This window comes from Bos mutus, chromosome 9 (assembly GCF_027580195.1).
Source record: "Bos mutus isolate GX-2022 chromosome 9, NWIPB_WYAK_1.1, whole genome shotgun sequence".
Lineage (NCBI taxonomy): Eukaryota > Metazoa > Chordata > Mammalia > Artiodactyla > Bovidae > Bos > Bos mutus.
In genome coordinates, this window is record NC_091625.1 from 87198225 (window position 1) to 87217135 (window position 18911).

Here is an 18911-nt window from a genome sequence, read left to right on the forward strand (position 1 = left end):
TGGGGGACAGCCCCCTGTAAAGTCAGAGGTGTAGGTGAAAGCACAAAGCAGAAAGTAGGCAGACTCTGGTTTTGGGGGTAGATGCTCGAGAATTTCCAGGGGGACTCCTGAGGCTGGATCCCACCTTTGTGTATGCTGAGCCTCCTTCCTCGTGACCTTTGCCATGGGCGGAGTGCCTCACCCTGGCTCCCGGCAGTGATAGAATTCTAGTTGAGCTATTCCAGATCCTGAAAGATGATGCTGTGGAAAGTGCTGCACTCAATATGCAATATGCACTCAATATGCACTATGCCAGCTCCCAGCACATGGGCTTCTCAGACAGCCAGACAGCAGCAGGGTCTACCTTGAAATCAGTTCAGTTCAGTCACTCAGTGGTATCCAACTCTTTGCGACCCCATGGACTGCAGCACGCCAGGCTTCCCTGTCCATCGAATCCGTGATGCCATCCAACCACCTCCTCCTCTGTCATCCCCTTCTCCTCCTGCCTTTAATCTTTCCCAGCATCAGGGTATTTTCAAATGAGTCAGTTTTTCGCATCAGGTGGCCAAAGGATTGGAGTTTCAGCTTCAACATCAGTCCTTCCAATGAATATTCAGGACTTATTTCCCTTAGGATGGACTGGTTAGATCTCCTTGCTGTCCAAGGGACTCTTAAGAGTATTCTCCAACACCACACGACAGTTCAAAAGTACCAATTCTTCAGTGCTCAGAATTTTATTTTTTTGAAATGGGCATCCCCTATTTCAAAGTGAGACCAGGGCCCAAGGACCAAGGGGATCCTCTGCCTAGCTCTAGGGCATCAAAAACCAGACCAGAGAAAGAGGATCCCAGAGAGCAGGAATTCACTCACCCCTGTAGCTGATGAAATTAGAGCCTGCGTGTGGATGTCAATCCAGCAAGGCAAGTGGAGAGTCCCATCCTGGGGACTCCCTTCGGTTTCTTAGCAAGGTCCAAGGGAGGGAACCACCAAAGGTGGGCTCAGGAGAGGAGCCCACCTGGCCGCAGTGGGTCTTCCCTCCCATGTTTCAGCACCAGAAATGTAAGGTGAGCACGATGAAAAAGAGAGTGAGCCAGGCATTCAAGCAGAGAAAGATTTATTATAGAAAGAAAGAAAGAGTGAATGGCTATAGAGAGAAACCAGTGCTCTCTTTTATAGCCAACCCTTCTTATACCCTATCGATGGGAAATTGTGCCCTGGAGGAAGGGGGCTTCAGTTTATCTTTAGCCTGCAGCTGGGGTCTTATGGTCACTTAGTCGAAGGGGTCTCACAGTCGGGTGGTCACGTAGTCTTGAGAAACTGGCACCAGCAGGGAAAACAAGATATCGCCTTAAGGAAGGTACAGTCTGCCCCAGGGCAATGTGGCCACTGTGACTTCATCCCTTGTTTGTCAGGGCACCACAGTGGGCCATATTTTAACAATACAGTATGAGCCCCTTGAGAACTGTAGCATGTGCAATGTTTTTCTAAGTTGGATCCCATCACAAAGGCCTATACATACATGTTCACACTTATTATGGGGGGGCCTCCCTTTTTGACCTCCAAGAAGCCTTCCTGCACATGTGCACACAGGGAAGTCTTCCTTAACCTCAGGAGTGGGCACCTTATCTCTGCTTCAGCAGAGCTCAACTTTTGCCACTAACTTTGTCCTTGGAGTGAGAACAAAGCTTGAATTTTATCCCACCTGACAAATACCAGGTGTCCAGCCCAGAGGCCCACTGTTGCCTACCTCACCAGAACCCGGGTCGGTACCACTTCTGGGGACCCACCCCTAACAGAAGCACAGGACCTGGAAAGGCAGGAGGGGCTGCAGCTTCAGGCCTGGCCTCCCATCCCTGTGGCCTTAGGTGAAGCTGAGGCTCCTGCCACTGCCTTGTCTGTGGAGCACGGCTGCACGATGCCTTTTCTCTCTCCTGGAACTGGTCATCGTTCTGCAGAGCTGGGTCCCCTCAGCCAAGGAGGAGGGAACTCTGCCTTGGTGGAGGAAGAAGATGAGTCTTTCTCATCCTTCCCTCAATCTTCTGAGCCAGGTGCTTGGGGCTTTGCCTGTTTCTTTCTTCAGATGTGTGTGTGTGTGTCTGTCTGATTTCCAGGTGTGTTTAGAGGGGCCTGTAGATTAGCCAGGAGGTACCAGGGAAGTTGTCCCCTCCCAGTGTTTGAGAGAGAGCATGGCTCTCTGTCAAAACAGAAATAACAAAAAAACAATTTATAATAAGAATAGAAAAGAGTTCTATTGGAGCCAAACAAACAGCTAGCCCAGTAGCCAGCTTTCAGATTACTCTAAGAACATGCTCCAGAGAAGCAGAGTTTTCTGCAGTCTTATGTCTTGTCAGAACAAAGAACATTAAAGAAGTGAGGCTTATATTTCTCCAATGATTCAAAAAAGAACAGACCAGCATGTACACATCCAGTCAGTACAGCCTTGGCCCCTGGGAAGGGCGTCTTACCATCAAAGAAGGACCAGCATTGGAATCCCAGGAGGAAGGGCATTTAAGTCTTCATTTTTAGCATGGACATTCTTTACTTCTGGTCAGGGTGTCCTTTTCCTTAGTAATTAAAGTAGACGTACAAAGTATGTTTGATAGGCCACAACCAGGCTATCTTAACTAACAAAACTCAAGTGAACTCATGTATAAGCCAGAATGACTTCCCTATATCCCAATATGTGAAAATCTCTTTCATCACTGCTCTGGAATCTTGCCTCTTTGACCCCAAGGTAGATCCCTCCTCGCACTGAGCCTCTCTCTGGATCTTCTGGAAAGCAGACCCTTGGTTTATAACTCCTCCCTCTAGTCTTCCTCTTCACTCTGCCTGTTGCTGTGTCCTACCTTCTTCCCCAGGAGGCTTCTGGCCACCCTGTGCCCTGTGTTCACTTACCACGTTTTCCAGGATGTTCCGCCTCTTCACTATCCGCTGAACGTCCTGTGTGTCCAGACAGACTGTGAGCCTTTGGAGGATACGTGTGTTAGTAGCTCAGGCATGTCTGATTCTTTGCAACCCCACTGACTGTAGCCCACCAGGGATTTTCCAGGTAAGAATACTGACATGGGTTGCCATTTCCTTCTCCAGGGGATCTTCCCAACACAGGGATCCAACTCGTACCTCCTACATTGAAGGCAGATTCCTTATTGCTGAGCCACCTGGGAAGCCCTGGTGGAGGACAGACTCTGTCTTGTACTGTCATAATTTGTCCCATACCCTGCCTCACGCTCTGCGTATAGTAGCTGCTCCCCCAGCGTCTGACCATGGGAATGCACCTGACAACAGAGAACATGCTCTCAGTGATCTGCAGAACTTGCCATTTTTTCTGAACCTCAGAGAGTCAGAGGAGTTAGGGCTGAGGATTTGGGGGCTGAGACCGCTGGGACCCAGAATGGAGGCCCCTCCCACTGGTGGCCCAGCCCTCCAGAGGTTTCCTTGTGGTCCCAGGGTCACTGGGGACATAAAGCATCCTTTTCTCCCCACCCAGTGCTCACCTGAGTGTTCCTCTCTCAGCTCCTCACTCTCTGGACTAACTTTTCACTCTCTGTACTCGTTCCAAAACTGGACAATGCTGGGAGCCAGCGTGAGGAACTCCACCCGTGGCAAAGGTCATGAGGAAGGAGGCTTGGCATACACAAAGGTGGGCTCGAGGCTCAGGAGTCCCCCTGGAAATTCTCAAGCATCTACCCCCAAAACCAGAGTCTGCCTACTTTACTGCTTTGTGCTCTCACCTACACCTCTGACTTTATGGGGGGTTGTCCCCCACGACCTCTCTCTGAAAAAGAGTTAAATTACAGCTCCAGTTAATACAGTTCCTGGGCGTGACAAGTGTGTTTTAGTTCACAACCGTGAGAGGCATGAGATGTTCTAAACTGTCTGAATACAGATTCCTTTGAGCAGTTAAAAGATTGATTAGAAATTGTATTGGTGAAGGGCTTTTCACTTATTGGGCCAATGTTTGCTGCTAAGTTTCCATATCCCTTACCTACTGTGTCCCTGGCAGTGTATTGATTCATATAATTGGTGTATAGGAATGTAAGTAGTAGCTTTAATGTTTGTAACCTGGGACCCTTGAGTTAATTCTTTTTCTTGTTATAGCCCACCACACCTTTGCCCTGTAGGAATGCAACTTTATCTAATGCTTTTGGAGAGTGGTGCCTGACTAATCACCTTTAGAGAAAAATAAGTTTTCTGAAGAAAGGGTCTTAAAATGTTAACAGGCCTCCGGGCCAGAAGATGATGTAAATCACCTAAACTTTTGCGTATGAATAAAGCCTGGCTTCCTGCTGACTCTACCCCTTCCCCCATTATCCCCTATGCACAACTTAAGGTATAAAAACTACTTTGGAAAATAAAGTGGGGGCCTTGTTCACCAAAACTTGGTCTCCCCATGTTGTTCTTTCTCTTACCTTCTGGCTGAATTATTCAGCCTCTTTTCTCCACTGAATTTCCTCACTGAGCTATCCTTATTTAATCACTCTTTATATCCTTAATTAAGGTTTAATTAAGCAATTGTTTCCTGATCCTCGCAGATGCCGTCCCCGCTTCAAATTCCCTGGATCTACCGGGGCTGGACCCTGGCAGGACAGCCCTGCTTAATTTACGTGTTCCTCCTTCTCTTACTTTTCTCCTGATATTCAATAAATAAGATGCATTCAGTTCATAAATCCAGACGGTAGTCCAGTTTTGAGAAGAAGATTTCAAGATGGGATTAACCTACAGGGATTTCATTGAAGAAAACCCCTGTGAGAGAGAAGGAGGAAGTCTGAGGAGGCTGGAGAACCATTCAGATGGATGCAGTTCTGACCCAAAGTGAAGGAGAGAGGGGCGGGAGGCAGGGTGGTGGCATCCCACACTGCCATGTCATCTGGCGAAAGTCCCATAAGGCTCTCGAGGAATCCATGTCCCCCAGGAAGGGGCCTGCCTCAGCCCCCAAGACTATCAGGCTTACTTCTTGGCTGGGAGCAGACATGGGGAGAATGACCTTGACACAAACACAGTGATGACTTCAGAGCTCAGCTTGGGGCTTGCAGTCAAGGAAGCACACTGTAGTTCAAGACCTAAGGTACACCTTCTCAAGCCCAACAAGCAAAAGCCAGACAAAGCACTCAGCTTGAGAAAGAATGAGTTTTTTGTAAATACTGGGATGTTTCCCTGCTGGCTCAGTGGTAAAAATCTGCCTGTCAATGCAGCAGACAGGGGTTAGTTGCCTGATCCAGGAAGGTTCCAATGGCACAGAGCAACTAAGCCTTTGTGCCATGACTATTGCTCTAGAGCCCGGGAACCACAACTCCTGAGACCATGTGGTTCAGCTACTGACGCCCTCGCACCCTAGAGCGGTGCGCCACAGCAAGAGAAGCCACTGCAAGGAGAAGTCTGCGCACCACAACTGGAGAGGAGCCCCGGCTCTCCATGACTAGAGGAAAGCTCTCCGAAACTAGAGAAAAGCCTTCACAGCAACAAAGACCCAGCACAGCCACGACCACATAGATAGATACATAAAATTATTTTCTAAAATATTCGTATTGTAGGGGAGGAAAAATAATTTCTCCTTCACCCCTCTGAGTTCTAGGCTCTAATAAAAGACAGATTAACAGGAGAAAAAGAAACAAAAGTTTCAGTTCAGTTCAGTGGCTTGTGTCTGACTCTTTGCAACCCCATGGACTGCATCATGCCAGGCTTCCCTGTCTATCACCAGCTCCCAGAGTTTATTCAAACTCATGTCCATCGAGTCAGTGATGCCACCCAACCACCTCATCCTCTGTTGTCCCCTTCTCCTGCCTTCAATCTTTCCCAGCATCAGGGTCTTTTCCAATGAGTCAGTTCTTTGCCTTAGGTGGCTAAGTTTATTAACATGTATACCTCATGTATATATGTGAGATACCCAGGGAAAAATGAGTATCTCCTTAGAATTCAGACTTAAATACTACCTTTAATTGTACAGCACAGGGAATACAGTCAATATTTTATAACTATAAGTGGAGAATAACATTTTAACATTGTGAATCACTGCACTGTACACCTGAAACTTATATAATAGATATCTCAATACCACAATACAAAAAAATATTAATAAATAATAAAAAGCAGTTTATATACACACACAAAATATCATATTAATAAGGAAATGAGAGAGGAGAGGGATGTAGGCTTAGGGAGACAAAAGATGTTTAAGAAAGTGAGAAATGGAATATCTTCTGCCATATCAGCAAACGAGGATGCTATAGTCACCAGTGATTGCAGCCTTCCTACAAGAGCTGGTGAGCCCTAAGGGCACTCAGGAAGGAGAACACCTATGATCTAGCGGCCATCAGGCTGCAGCCATTATTTAAGGGGCTAGAAAATTCACATTTCGATATCTGACCAACAGTTATTTGGGGCAAGAGTTAGGCCAAGGGGCCTGACCATCTTGGCTCAACCCCACTCTGGGGATCCCAGAACTTTTTGTATAAAACTAGATAAAATGGACAGGGAACGAAAGAAAAAAAAACTTCCAATGCGCTTCCCCTGTGGCTCAGTGGTAAAGAATCCGCCTGTAATGCAGGTGACATAGGTTAGAACGCTGGGTCAGGATGATCCTCTGGAGAAGGAAATGGCAACCACCCCAGTATTCTTGCCTGGGAAATCCATGGACAGAGGAGCCTGGTGGGCTACAGTCCACAGAGTCACAAAAAGTCGGATGCGACTGAGCTACTGAACAACAACAATGACGATAGAAACTGAAGTTAAAAGGTATACAAGTTAATGGAATTTAGATAAAAGTATGTAAAATTGGTATATTTAAATGGATTTATAGAAAATGTTTAAATTTCTTGTTTAATTATACTATGGGATAGACATGTTTCACTGGAGAATAGTTCTACTGCGTGGTATTATAAGAGATATAGATTGCCACCCAGGAGATAATAACTAAACATACTAACCAATAACGTTACCTGAGCCATACAAGTAAAAAAAAAAAAAAAAAACTGGGAACTAAAATACAAGGACTAATAAAAACAGTGATTTTGCTTTGGGTTTAATTTGTAAACTCAAAACTATCTTTGCTAAATACTTTATATATAAACCTTTGAAGGCATGGTAAATTAAACTCTAAAGTTCTAAAACAGACAATTAGTAAAAGAAATTTCAGTTTTGTTACAGATCTTATCTGACTGGCGTGAAATGGTACCTCATTGTGGTTTTGATTTGCATTTCTCTGATAATGAGTGATGCTGAGCATCAGCAGATGAATGGATAAGAAAGCTGTGGTACATATACACAATGGAGTATTATTCAGCCATTAAAAAGAATACATTTGAATCAGTTCTAATGAGGTGGATGAAACTGGAGCTGATTATACAGAGTGAAGTAAGCCAGAAAGAAAAACACCAATACAGTATACTAACGCATATATATGGAATTTAGAAAGATGGTAACGATAACCCTGTATGCGAGACAGCAAAAGAGACACAGATGTATAGAACAGTCTTTTGGACTCTGTGGGAGAGGGAGGGGGGATGATTTGGGAGAATGGCATTGAAACATGTATAATATCATATAAGAAATGAATCGCCAGTCCAGGTTCAATGCAGGATACAGGAAGCTTGGGGCTGGTGCACTGGGATGACCCAGAGGGATGGTATGGGGAGGGAGGTGGGAGGGGGGTTCAGGATGGGGAACACGTGTACACCCATGGTGGATTCATGTTGATGTATGGCAAAACCAATACAATATTGTAAAGTAAAAATAAAATAAAATAAAATTTAATTTAAAAAAATAAAGATCTTATCACTGATTTTAATATCTTTAGTTGACAGAACTGTTCTTTAGAAAAATATAAAAGCAACTGGCTTTCTCTTAGAAATCTCTTACAAACCAAAATGTAAATACAAGCCACAAGGACTGAGACTGAGCCTAATTAGCTCCATCAGACAAGACCTGAAACCAAGGGGAAAAAGTGGCAGCTTTAAAATTAAAAGCCCTGGGAATGTTCTGTTAACCAAACCTTACAGATAGCAAAGCTTTAGTCATCTGAGCAAACAATGTTAATGTATTTCAGCTGTTCTTTGTAAACTGCTGCTGCTGCTGCTCCTGCTAAGTCACATTAGTCATGCCCGACTCTGTGTGACCCCATAGATAGCGGTCCACCAGGCTCCCATCCCTGGGATTTTCCAGGCAAGCATACTGGAGTGGGTTGCCGTTTCCTTCTCTGGTGCAGGAAAGCGAAAAGTGAAAGTGAAGTCGCTCAGTCGAGTCCGACTCTTCGAGACCCCATGGACTGTAGCCCACCAGGCTCCTCCATCCATGGGATTTCCCAGGCAAGAGTATTGGAGTGGGGTGCCATTGAATTTTATATTTTAATACCCGATTCATGGTTAAGCTTTTAAGTGAAGCTATGAGATCTATGGTTTTGCCTGTATATTTCTGTGTACACTTTGTACATATGAGATATCTCTACTTCTAAGAAGTTTTATCAACATTAAATTTATAAATCAGATCAGATCAGATCAGTCACTCAGTCATGTCCGACTCTTTGCGACCCCATGAATCGCAGCATGCCAGGCCTCCCTGTCCATCACCAACTCCTGGAGTTCACTCAGACTCACGTCCATCGAGTCAGTGATGCCATCCAGCCATCTCATCCTCTGTCATCCCCTTCTCCTCCTGCCCCCAATCCCTCCCAGCATCAGAGTCTTTTCCAATGAGTCAACTCTTCGAAGGAGGTGGCCAAAGTACTGGAGTTTCAGCTTTAGCATCATTCCTTCCAAAGAAATCCCAGGGCTGATCTCCTTTAGAATGGACTGGTTGGATCTCCTTGCAGTCCAAGGGACTCTCAAGAGTCTTCTCCAACACCACAGTTCAAAAGCATCAATTCTTCAGTGCTCAGCCTTCTTCACAGTCCAACTCTCACATCCATACATGACCACTGGAAAAACCATAGCCTTGACTAGACGGACCTTTGTTGGCAAAGTAATGTCTCTGCTTTTGAATATGCTGTCTAGGTCGGTCATAACTTTCCTTCCAAGGAGTAAGCATCCTTTAATTTCATGGCTGCAGTCACCATCTGCAGTGATTTTGGAGCCCAGAAAAATAAAGTCTGACACTGTTTCCACTGTTTCCTCATCTATTTCCCATGAAGTGATGGGACCAGATGCCATGATCTTCGTTTTCTGAATGTTGAGCTTTAAGCCAACTTTTTCACTCTCCTCTTTCACTCTCCTCAAGAGGCTTTTTAGTTCCTCTTCACTTTCTGCCGTAAGGGTGCTGTCATCTGCATATCTGAGGTGATTGATATTTCTCCCAGCAATCTTGATTCCAGCTTGTGTTTCCTTCAGTCCAGCGTTTCTCATGATGTACTCTGCATATAAGTTAAATAAACAGGGTGACAATATATAGGCTTGACGGACTCCTTTTCCTATTTGGAACCAGTCTGTTGTTCCATGTCCAGTTCTAACTGTTGCTTCCTGACCTGCATACAAATTTCTCAAGAGGCAGGTCAGGTGGTCTGGTCTTCCCATCTCTTTCAGAATTTTCCACAGTTTATTGTGATCCACACAGTCAAAGGCTTTGGCATAATCAATAAAGCAGAAATAGATGCTTTTCTGGAACTCTCTTGCTTTTTCCATGATCCAGTGGATGTTGGCAATTTGATCTCTGATTCCTCTGCCTTTTCTAAAACCTGCTTGAACATCAGGAATTTCATGGTTCACATATTGCTGAAGCCTGGCTTGGAGAATTTTGAGCATTACTTTACTAGCGTGTGAGATGAGTGCAATTGTGCGGTAGTTTGAGCATTCTTTGGCATTGCCTTTCTTTGGGATTGGAATGAAGACTGAACCTTTTCCAGTCCTGTGGCCACTGCTGAGTTTTCCAAATTTGCTGGCATATTGAGTGCAGTACTTTCACAGCATCATCTTTCAGGATTTGGAATAGCTCAACTGGAATTCCATCACCTCCACTAGCTTTGCTCGTAGTGATGCTTTCTAAGGCCCACTTGACTTCACATTCCAGGATGTCTGGCTCTAGGTGAGTGATCACACCATCGTGATTATCTGGGTCGTGAAGACCTTTTTGTACAGTTCTTCTGTATTCTTGCCACCTCTTCTTAATATCTTCTGCTTCTGTTAGGTCCATACCATTTGTGTCCTTTATCGAGCCCATCTTTGCATGAAATGTTCCTTTGGTATCTCTGATTTTCTTGAAGAGATCTCTAGTCTTTCCCATTCTGTTGTTTTCTCTATTTCTTTGCATTGATCACTGAAGAAGGCTTTCTTATCTCTTCTTGCTATTCTTTTGGAACTCTGCATTCAGATGTTTATATCTTTCCTTGTCTCCTTTGCTTTTCACTTCTCTTCTTTTCACAGCTATTTGTAAGGCCTCCCCAGACAGCCATTTTGCTTTTTTGCATTTCTTTTCCATGGGAATGGTCTTGATCCCTGTCTCCTGTACAATGTCACAAACCTCATTCCATAGCTCATCAGGCATTCTATCTATCAGATCTAGGCCCTTAAATCTATTTCTCACTTCCACTGTATAATCATAAGGGATTTGATTTAGGTCATACCTGAATGGTCTAGTGGTTTTCCCTACTTTCTTCAATTTAAGTCTGAATTTGGCAATAAGGTGTTCATGGTCTGAGCCACAGTCAGCTCCTGGTCTCGTTTTTGCTGACTGTATAGAGCTTCTCCATCTTTGTCTGCAAAGAATATAATCAATCTGATTTCGGTGTTGACCATCTGTGATGTCCATGTATAGAGTCTTCTCTCGTGTTGTTGGAAGAGGGTGTTTGTTACGACAAGTGCATTTTCTTGGCAAAACTCTATTACCCTGCTTCATTCTGTACTCCAAGGCCAAATTTGCCTGTTACTCCAGGTGTTTCTTGACTTCCTACTTTTGCATTCCAGTCCCCTATAATGAAAAGGACATCTTTTTTGGGTGTTAGTTCTAAAAGGTCTTGTAGGTTATAAATAACTCTTTAATTTTAATAAAAAGCACTTACATTTAAAGACATTGGGTAAAGTAACTTTCAGGTTCACATGAACTGGCAAATATTCAATATTAAGTTGATATCTGGTATTAATGTTTGTTTGTTTATCTAATTAATATAGACATGTTGAGTCATAAAAATTATGTAACTCCTTATTTTACCTAGATTTAATATGTAAGACCTTACTAGATCTGTTACAAGAAAAATAACTTGATATTATGAAATCTGAAAGTAAATGTAAATGAGATAAAAACATTGGGATAAATTCTTTAAAATAATTATATTTTAGAAATGTCTACCTAAAATAATCTTTCTAAATATTTGATAACTGAGTTTGAGCAAGCTCCAGGAATTGGTGATGGACAGAAAAGCCTGGCATTCTGCAGTCCAGGGGGTCGCAAAGAGTCGGACATGACTGAGCAACTGAAATGACTGACTGAAAGTCCTAGAACTGTGTTAATTTGTGATAAAAGTTTATTAAATAAAATATACTGAAACATCAATTACTAAATAAAAAACTAAAGACATTTAGAAATATCAAAAAATGTTGCTATCACATCGAGATGTTCTCTATAAGAGAACAAAAGTTTTAAAATCTTATCACTGGTGTTTATGATAACCAGTCTATAAAATGCTAGTGTAAAAGACAGTTCATTGCTTAATTCTTAGCTTTTACTAAAAACTAAGGTTTTAAGTGTTGAGGATTCTAATTTAAACATGTCAGTAAATAATACAGTAAGGAATAATACAGTAACATTTCAGTATATAGTAAGAAGTAAAATAAATGTTTTCAGTTAAAAAAGATATGAGAAATGAGATTATATTTTATGGAGGAAAAAAATTAGCTGGTTGATCATATTTAGATGGAAAAATGAGAGACAGGATGAATATAGAAAGTGATGAGAGATTATGCAAAGGAAGCCTGAGGAAGAAAAAATTTTATTCATAGTTAGGATGAACAACGCTTAAGTGCTAAGTAAGTTGCTCAGTCGTGTCCTACTCTTTGCAACCCCGTGGACTATAACCTACCAGGATTTTCCATCAATGGGATTTTCTAGGCAAGAATATTGGAGTGGGTTGCCATTTCCTTCTCCAGGAGATCTTCCCAACCCAGGGACTGAACCCAGGTCTCCCGCACTGCAGGCAGATGCTTTACCATCTGAGCCTTGAAGCTAACTAAATGGATTTTGTTAAGTAAGCTAATGCAAGACTGGAATCTGATTTCTCTTTCTGTTAAAAGTGCTCCTGTTTGAAAACAAATTGCATGAGTTTCTGTGCCCTTAGGGGAGCCATATTTATTTTAACTGTTTTTGTGACTTTGGTGAAGTGAACAAGTACTGTTTCAGTGACCTATGATCCTGTTGTATTTTAAAACTTTTTTTTAATATTTCTAACAAACTTCCCAAATAGTAAAATCTAACTAAAGCTCCTTTAGCCTCCAGCTGACTCAGGGATGCTTCAAAAAAACATCTCTGAGACATCTCAGAGAGAATTAAGTTTATTTTTAATTCAAAAACATTGTCAAGTTATTGAAGGTAAACTTTAGGTTGTAATGTATAGATGCTGCTGCTGCTAAGTCGCTTCAGTCGTGTCCAACTCTGTGGGACCCCACAGACGGCAGCCCACCAGGGTCCCCCGTCCCTGGGATTCTCCAGGCAAGAACACTGGAGTGGGCTACCATTTCCTTCTCCAATGCATGAAAGTGAAAAGTGAAAGTGAAGTCGCTTCAGTCATGTCCGACCCTTAGCGACCCCATGGACTGCAGCCTACCAGGCTCCTGCGTCCATGGGATTTTCCAGGCAAGAGTACTGGAGTGGGGTGCCATTGCCTTCTCCAATGTATAGATAAATGTCATTAATATAGATATTCCAAAATTTATCCCTAACATCTGATATGTCCTGATATAATGTTATCAGTCATAATTCTAATTATTATCCTAAAAGGTTATATGTTACAGAAATACCCAAGTTTCCTGCTAATTACATTGTATTCAAAGTTTTAACTATACTATTTTAAATTTGTCCTTCATAGAGTATTATAATTTTATATTGCTTGTACATAATAAAGATTTTCAAAAAGACTCATAAAAAGAACCTATTTAAACAAATGTAAGTTTCTGATAGCCTTTAGCTAATGCCACTAAATTGGGTAATAAATGACACACTCTAATAGAAAACCTGACTAATTCCTGCAGATCAATAAGAATTAAGTACATGAGACTAAATAGATAAATATAATTTATAACTTTTATAAAAGTTTTAAGAAAACTTTTAAAGTTTTAAAAAACTTAAAAGTTTTTTAGAAAACATACTAACTTGAATCTGTCTTCCAGTAAACCTTTTTCTCTGATACTGTCACAAGTTGATATATTAAGCCTTTGTAAATAAAGATGAAACATTTAACTTTTTCTCTCTACCTGATACTGGCAAAATTTGGATTCTCTAGCTGGCTCTTCTATGGATTTGATGGTTTATTACAACTGGATTACAACTAGTGATACTAATCTTTGTTTTAATTTATTTTTCATTTCCAAATTGTTTATGCCTGTGTCTCTACTACACTATGACTCTGTCAATGTTTCTATTAATAGCTACATTACTTATATTCTATTTTATAAGATTGTTGTCTCAGAGTGTATAACCAGGCTTCCAACAAACGTAACTGTGACTTAAAACAATTAATCAAATATTTAGTTCTGTGTGTGATCAATAATTATAAGACTGTGACTCTAGGTATGGGAAAAGAAAAGAAGGGAACTATCTCCTGGATCACAATAGGTTAAAAGACAGAGGACCCAGAAAATCTTTCATTGTCTATCAATGGGTCTAATCCAGAAACTAACACCTAGAGCGATATATCAATGAAAACCTTCACCTGACCTGGGATGAGCCTCCCAGCACCGTGGGACCAAAATTGGTCATGAAATGTCTCCCAAATATCGGTCGAATTTCTGACCAAGAGAAAGGACTGGAAAATGGAATATTTCCTGTTATGTCAATAAACAAGGACATCGCAGTCATCAGTGATTCCAGCCCTCCAGAGTACTCAGGAGGGAAAAGAACACCTGTGTGATATGGCAGGAATCAGGCTGCAGCCACTTGCTACTGGGAGCCCTGAGGAACTCGGAAGGTGAAAACACAGACATTGGCCTCAGAGAGCTGAGATGCATATGAAAGGAATGAATTCAGTTAGCCCAAACTCTTGCATCTTCCCATATATAGGAAAGCACTAAATTCCCTAACTTGAGATATCTGGTTTTCTTTAATTCACAAAAATACTTTTGATGTTCAGACTACCTGCCCTTTGTTGAAAACTTCTCCCCCTGCCTTCTTGGAAGAGTTCTATCAAGGCTACTTGAGATGCTACCTCCGGGATTCATGTCTTAAAAATTTCCACCAAATAAAACACAGCTCTCAACTTTTAGGTTGTGACTATTTTTAAGTCGACAATGGTCAATTGATTTTCAAGTCAAGGGCAAAGAAGAGTGTTTTCAGCAAAAGGTGCTGGGGCAACTGGAGAGTCACATGCAAAAGAATGAGGTTGACCCGCCCCCTTACACCATATACAAAATTAACTCAAATTGGATCATAGACATACATTGAAGAGCTAAAACTATGAAAGTCTTAGAAGAAAAGATGAGTGAATCTTTGCCTTTGCCTTTGACAAAACTCTTCTTAAATACAATACTAGCCACAAATGACAACAGAAAAAAAAAAAGACTTTTTCAAATTTTTTTTTTTTTAAAAATTGCTTTTTAAAGGATACCATGAAGAAAGTGAAAAAATGAGAGAAGATACTCGCAAGTCATGTGTCTGGTAGGGCTTCCAGGTGGCTCATTGGTAAAGAATCCGCCTGCCAACGCAGGAGACACAAGTTTGATCCCGGATCAGGAAGATTCCCTGGAGGAGGACACAGCAACTCACTCCAGTCTTCTTACCTGGCAAACCCCATGGACAGGGGAGCCTGACGGTCTACAGTCCATAGGGTCGCAAAGAGTCAAACACAACCGAGCGACTGAACATAAGAACGAGCACGTATATATCTGGTAAGTGACTGACATCTAGAATAGATAAATAACTCACACTCCATAATGGGTGTGTTCTCTGGACAAGCTCCCAGGGAGGACCCATGGCAGATGATCTAAAAAGTGCTTACGAACCACAATGGATGAAATGACACTCAGTCACATCTTACATCATTCTAGTCTCAAAACAACTTTACCATGCAAAACTAACTTTTTTGTTTTTGTTATAAACAAGTGGACTAGAACATTTCACTAAGGTCATAAACAACTAGTACAACTTCATTTAAGTAAAAAGCAAGTGGATTTGAAATCAGATCAAACCAATATACAACAGACCTTCCCTGTGGGAGGCAGTGTGAAGTGAAGGGTGCTGGGGAAGACTGTCTCCCTCGGACCTTGGAGGTTCAAGATGAACGTGAAACCACTGTGGGGGAGGAGCAGAGAGGGACTGTTCCTAGAGGTGGGGTGGTGCCCTGCGCCCTCTAACTTGTCCGAGACTTGATCACAGACCGCCTAGAAGGGTGGTGGGAGTAATAAAACAGTCGGAGGAATAAACGGCCTGCTGCCATGTATTTTATTTAGCTCATCAATTTAGTTCAGTTCAGTCACTCAGTTGTGTTCGACTCTTTGTGACCCCATGAACCGCAGCACGCCAGGCCTCCCTATCCATCACCAACTCCCGGAGTCCACCCAAGCCATGTCCATTGAGTCGGTGATGCCATCCAGCCATCTCATCCTCTGTTGTCCCCTTCTCCTCCTGCCCTCAATCTTTCCCAGCATCAGGGTCTTTTCAAATGAGTCAGCTCTTCACATCAGGTGGCCAAAGGATTGGAGTTTCAGCTTCAACATCAGTCCTACCAATGAACACTCAGGAGATAGCTAGGATGGATATCTGAGGTGACTGATATTTCTCCCAGCAATCTTGATTCCAGCTTGTGTTTCCTTCCAGTCCAGCGTTTCTCATGATGTACTCTGCATATAAGTTAAATAAACAGGTGACAATATATAGGCTTGACGGACTCCTTTTCCTATTTGGAACCAGTCTGTTGTTCCATGTCCAGTTCTAACTGTTGCTTCCTGACCTGCATACAAATTTCTCAAGAGGCAGGTCAGGTCTGGTCTTCCCATCTCTTTCAGAATTTTCCACAGTTTATTGTGATCCACACAGTCAAAGGCTTTGGCATAATCAATAAAGCAGAAATAGATGCTTTTCTGGAACTCTCTTGCTTTTTCCATGATCCAGTGGATGTTGGCAATTTGATCTCTGATTCCTCTGCCTTTTCTAAAACCTGCTTGAACATCAGGAATTTCATGGTTCACATATTGCTGAAGTCTGGCTTGAGAATTTTGAGCATTACTTTACTAGCGTGTGAGATGAGTGCAATTGTGCGGTAGTTTGAGCATTCTTTGGCATTGCCTTTCTTTGGGATTGGAATGAAGACTGACCTTTTCCAGTCCTGTGGCCACTGCTGAGTTTTCCAAATTTGCTGGCATATTGAGTGCAGTACTTTCACAGCATCATCTTTCAGGATTTGGAATAGCTCAACTGGAATTCCATCACCTCCACTAGCTTTGCTCGTAGTGATGCTTTCTAAGGCCCACTTGACTTCACATTCCAGGATGTCTGGCTCTAGGTGAGTGATCACACCATCGTGATTATCTGGGTCGTGAAGACCTTTTTTGTACAGTTCTTCTGTATTCTTGCCACCTCTTCTTAATATCTTCTGCTTCTGTTAGGTCCATACCATTTGTGTCCTTTATCGAGCCCATCTTTGCATGAAATGTTCCCTTGGTATCTCTAATTTTCTTGAAGAGATCTCTAGTCTTTCCCATTCTGTTGTTTTCCTCTATTTCTTTGCATTGATCACTGAAGAAGGCTTTCTTATCTCTTCTTGCTATTCTTTGGAACTCTGCATTCAGATGTTTATATCTTTCCTTGTCTCCTTTGCTTTTCACTTCTCTTCTTTTCACAGCTATTTGTAAGGCCTCCCCAGACAGCCATTTTGCTTTTTTGCATTTCTTTTCCATGGGAATGGTCTTGATCCCTGTCTCCTGTACAATGTCACAAACCTCATTCCATAGCTCATCAGGCATTCTATCTATCAGATCTAGGCCCGTAATCTTTCAGGTTCATGTGAACTGGCAAATATTCAATATTAAGTTGATATCTGGTATTAATGTTTGTTTGTTTATCTAACTGATATAGATATGTCAAGAGTCATCAAAATTATGTAACTCCTTATTGTATCTAGATTTAATACATAAGACCTTACTAGATCTGTTATAAGAAAAATAACTTGATATTATGAAATCTGAAAGTAAATGTAAATGAGATAAAAACATTGGGATAAACTCTTTAAAATAATTATATTTTAGAAATGTCTACCTAAAATAATCTTTCTAGATGTTTGATAACTGAGTTTGAGCAAGCTCCAGGAGTTGGTGATGGACAGGAAAGCCTAGCATGCTGCTGTCCAGGGGGTCGCAAAGAGTCGGACATGACTGAGCAACTGAAATGACTGACTGACTAAAAGTCCTAGAACTGTGTTAATTTAAGTGATAAAAGTTTATTAAATAAAATATACTGAAACATCAATTACTAAATAAAAAACTAAAGGTATTTAGAAATATCAAAAAATGTTGCTATCACATCGAGATGTACTCTATAAGAGAACAAAAGTTTTAAAATCTTATCACTGGTGTTTATGATAACCAGTCTATAAAATGCTAGTGTAAAAGACAGTTCATTGTTTAATTCTTAGCTTTTACTAAAAACTAAGGTTTTAAGTGTTGAGGATTCTAATTTAAACATGTCAGTAAAGCTATAAGGAATAATACAGTAACATTTCAGTATATAGTAAGAAGTAAAATAAATGTTTTCAGTTAAAAAAGATATGAGAAATGAGATTACATTTTATGGAGGAAAAAAATTCGCTGGTTGATCATATTTAGATGGAAAAATGAGAGACAGGATGAATACAGAAAGTGATGAGAGATTATGCAAAGGAAGCCTGAGGAAGAAAAAAATTTTATTCATAGTTAGGATGAACAACGCTTAAGTGCTAAGTGAAGTCGCTCAGTCGTGTCCTACTCTTTGCGACCGCATGGACTGTAGCCTACCAGGCTTTTCCGTCTATGGGATTTTCCAGGCAAGAATATTGGGGTGGGTTGCCATTTCCTTCTCCAGGAGATCTTTCCAACCCAGGGACTGAACCCAGGTCTCCCGCACGGTAGGCAGATGCTTTGCCATCTGAGCCTTGAAGCTAACTAAACAGATTTTGTTAAGTAAGCTAATGCAAGACTGGAATTTGATTTCTCTTTCTGTTATAAGTGCTCCTGTTTGAAAAAAAATTGCATGAGTTTCTGTGCCCTTAGGTGAGCCATATTTATTTTAACTGTTTTTGTGATTTTGGTGAAGTGAATAAGTACTGTTTTAGTGACCTATGATCCTGTTGTGTTTTAAAACTTTTTTTTTTAATATTTCTAACAAAATTCCCAAATAGTAAAATCTAACTAAGGCTCCTTTAGCCTCCAGCTGACTCAGGGATGCTTCAAAAAAACATCTCTGAGACATCTCAGAGAGAAATACTAAATTAAGTTTATTTTTAATTCAAAAACATTGTCAAGTTATTGAAGGTAAACTTTAGGTTGTAATGTATAGATAAATGTAATTAATATAGATATTCCAAAATTTATCCCTAACATCTGATATGTCCTGATATAATGTTATCAGTCATAATTCTAGTTATTATCCTAAAAGGTTATATGTTATAGAAATATCCAAGTTTCCTGCTAATTATATTGTATTCAAAGTTTTAACTATACTATTTCAAATTTGTCCTTCATAGAGTATTATAATTTTATATTGCTTGTACAAAATAAAGATTTTCAAAAAGACTCATAAAAAGAACCCGTTTAAACAAATGTAAGTTTTTGATA